General features: G+C 34.2%; 1 pseudogene; it reads left to right on the top strand.

Annotated features, from left to right (window-relative positions):
* Positions 1 to 4,110, top strand: part of LOC106462742 — a 144,289-nt pseudogene that overhangs the window by 134,673 nt on the left and 5,506 nt on the right.

Here is a 4,110-nt window from a genome sequence, read left to right as displayed (position 1 = left end):
CGCCAACTCTTGGGATACTCTTTTACCAACGAATAGTGGGATTGACCGTCACATTATAACGCACCCACGGCTGAAAGGGCGAGCATGTTTGGTGTGACGGGGATTCGAACCCGCGATCCTCAAATTGCGAGTCGAGCGCCCTAACCACCTGGCCATGCCGGGCCTAGTTTGCTATGAATGCTTTGAACTATAATCAATCATAAACATCGTAACTAAATAAATATCTATGTTTCTTTGGTTGGCTACATGTTCTTTTTTCATGTGGAAAGAGTTTGAACAATAGCGAACAGGCTATTTAACAAATAAATTTATAAATACAACAGTTAACTCATTATTTAAGACATTCCATTCTGTTTAAGGAAGTAAATGATTTTCCTGTATAATTCCTATATACTGAATTTTTACACAGATTATTAATATTATGAAATTTCACAGATATATGGAGGTTTTTTGCATCTCTCAGCAAAGCTGCAACTCAGTGATGTCTCTGGCGTTTACTCAATTATGAGACTTATTATGATAAATGTTTTATCAGGTATACAATTGATGGAAGAAAGATAACATAACTGTTTACAGAGATATAAACAACATTTAACAAGCCTAAATAAGTTTTGGATTATCAGGTTATCTATTCTTATTATCTGACTGTTGCACTTGACTAAAGGTACTTAGTTAACATCATCCAATACCAATCCTTGGGCTGCTCTTATTTTACTGAGGGAAGGAAGGGGTGGCCGTTATATAGTGCGGCTACGACCCCAAGGTGAAGAGCGTATTTTTGCGGTAATGGGACGCAAACCACGAATCCTCCAATTCACAGTCTGGGCATGCTACCAATTAGAATTTGCTTAATCTTTTTTTATCTTTCACAAGTTAATACCAATGACACAATATTTGAGAAATTATTTATATATATAACATTTATAATAAAAGAGCTTTCAGACTTGAAAAGCGTGAACCAATAATAAATTCCCCGTGATATACAGAGAGGGGTGGTGATAGCTTGATTAACACCCAAAAAGCACTAAATACGTACTTTCTTGTATGAAGGTGGATTCAAAAACAGTTAACAAGTAAACGTATAAACTAACAAGATATGAGGAGACCAATTATCCACTAACACTGGTAAAAAAAAAAAATGCCAGTTAGTCCATTAACATTGATAGTTCTGATAAAAGATGCCAGTTGGGGTTCTAATGCTTGGCCAACAGAGACCTTGTTAAATGAGGTCACTTGGTCAACAGAGACTAATAACTTTATTAAAGGAGTGAAGTTTTGAAGTCATTCTAATAACTGATAACTGTTAAAGGGGCTGCTAATAACGTGATTCAAAATAGTAGACACGCCGGGATTTATATTTTTTTAAATTTCAAATAATTCAGAAAGAATTTAATTTCGTGGTATTTCTGTTGAAGCAGAAAGTGTCCGATAAAAATCGCATTCCAGTTAAAAAGTACGTAAAAGCACTGCCAAATCCCGAATAGAAAGTATGCCAAATCCTGGATGTCGAGTAAATCCAAATCCTGGAAATAAATTAATTCCAAGAAGTGACATAAAGTTGTTCAAAAACCTGGATAAAAAGTAATCTGAAAACCTGAATACGATGTTATTCTAAATATCTGGTTCCAAAAGTTGAAAGTAAAGTAACTCCAAAAGATGGATGCAATTTAATTTTACAAAAGGTGGCCACACATATATATATATATATTACACTGCTTCGATATAAAGTAATTCCAAAACATAGATACAAAGTAACTGAAAAACCTGGATATAATCTAATGCTAAATTATGGATGAAATATAAACCCAGAACTTGACTATAAAGTAATATCAGAATCTAGTTATAAGGTAAGTAGAGATTGTAGAGGTTTTATGGTCTAGCTTTCTGGCCGCATTGTTTTCTTTACAGTGGCAATGGAGGAATCAATATTCTGAGTATGTGTTTATTGAAATTTTTATTCTTGTAAGCATGTTTGCCACAGTGTCGAGACAGTGGAATATAACATGGCTTTCAGATGAACTAGCGTCTCACACTCGTCTACCCAAACAAGTTGATAAATAACTTTAAACAACTTTTGTATGCTTTAACAATTTTTACTGTTTCATTCCAGGAGCAATCAATGGCGATAAGAATGTTTTTCAGCATGTTTATTTTTTTCTTTAACTCGTCGATTGTTCACGTACCAGATCATATATTTAATAAAGTGAAAATGTATAGAACTCACATAGATTTCGGTGTGTTTTTCTGTCAGCAATCAGTTGCACGATATCCTTATTCTACTGTGATGACGTTTGGTGGTTGCAAGGATGATTTCATGCTTGTTGTTAGCCAATCAGAAACTGAAAATAACAAGGAAGGTGAAGTTACGGAACGTTTGCTTTTTTTCGATGCCTAAACCTAAGGTATGTAAAGCATTTCAATATTTTTATTGTTAAATTTTTAAGCCTATTTTTTTAACTTTAAACGTTTACTTAATGTACCAAAATTGGTATCTTAGTTGTAAATTTTATTCCAACATTATTCCTGCTGATTAAAAACCATGAAGTCATTTGATTTTCAAAACCCTTACATTGCATCGAAATTGCTATTGTGGTACTATTTAGCTCCGAGACTAGAAACCTGATGAGTAACGTATTGTTAACATGAAACTGTTAATTTATTTGACCTAATTTTCTCCTTGCTTGTGCTGGTTTCTAATAACTAGCGATGACTAGTTAAAAAGGTTGTAGAATAAAAACTTCGATATAAGAGTTGGTCAACTAGCACACGCAATATGTGGAGTCAATCGTGATTTGCACCTTCAAAATGTAGACATTCGCAATCTCCAAGGTTAGGGGCGAATAAGTTGCCTATTACATGACCTGTATTGTCATGTTGACTGAGATGACTAGTTACTGTAATTATTTTGAACTTGATGAGCCATATTAATTTTCTTGATATCTTATTTGTTTATGTTTCCAGGGCCTAGAAAATAGGATAGTTGTTTTCAAGGTTATTTATATTACTGGCATGGCTTATCTAATATCTTTTGTAAGATCAAAATTATAATATAGATACTCTCATGTCCTAGAAAATGATTACATATATGTATACAGCAGGCGTGAAGGTTCTTTGTTCGAAAACATTGTTAGCTTACGCTGTTATGACGTTAGTTGATAAGTATGAAATATGGAGACAGCCTTGAATTGTATACTTTGTTCTAGTAGTAGCGTCCTTGTTCTCAGACACGAAACCTGGCAATTGCAACAAAGTGTTAAAGTTGAATTATAATGATCTTCTTAACTACTACTGCAGCGCGAAAAAAAGCAAACCGAAAGGGCCAGATGCATTCTATTGTTTATTAAACATAAGTTTACATCACAGGGTGAGATTCACTTTAAAAAATGTCAAGACTATTCTCTAAGAAATATTTGGGTTATCTTCAAACATCCATAAAAATTCATTTCTATCACATGGGTCCTGGATGAAGTACGAGACTTCATGAGTTCCCTCGTAGACTTTTCTTATTTGAATTTCTACTTGAAGAGAGAATAAAAAAAAGGGAACTGAAAGTCAGTACAAATATAGTGTGGGAATTTCTGTTTCGTGATAAGGAAACTGTTATAAAATGAATGTAAATAACTGGATGTGTTCAGGAGCATTGGAGATTTCCAGGTATATTATGAACCATCGCTCTTATTCGAATCTTATGCTTTTAGTAGTGTACCTTCATTAAGGTAAGTTATTAAGATATTTTCGTAGTAGTGTTGTATTTATTTCCCCTTAATTTCTGGCCATTTACTGGACTGTTGGTTAACTGCTTATGTTGACTTAATGGAAAAACATTCCGGAAAACATGGAAAACCTTTCTTTTTATGTGTGTGGGGAGGGGAGTATTGATGTGTTTCAAAAGAACTTGGTAGTTTGGTTTGGTCTTCGATAGTAAAGCAATATATAGTTACATAAACACGTATCCCAAAGATGATTATTCACAATTCTTCACAGTAAAAATAGGAAAATAGTTTGGTTTGAAATTCGTGCAAAGCCAGACGAGGGTTACTTGCGCTAGCCGTCCCTAATTTAGCAGTGAAAGACAAGAGGGAAGGCAGCTAGTCATCACCACCCACCACT

Source organism: Limulus polyphemus, unplaced genomic scaffold, assembly GCF_000517525.1.
Source record: "Limulus polyphemus unplaced genomic scaffold, Limulus_polyphemus-2.1.2 Scaffold1237, whole genome shotgun sequence".
Taxonomy (NCBI): Eukaryota; Metazoa; Arthropoda; class Merostomata; order Xiphosura; family Limulidae; genus Limulus; species Limulus polyphemus.
The sequence above is the reverse complement of the archived record's forward strand: the minus strand, read 5'-3'. Positions and strand labels throughout refer to the sequence as shown.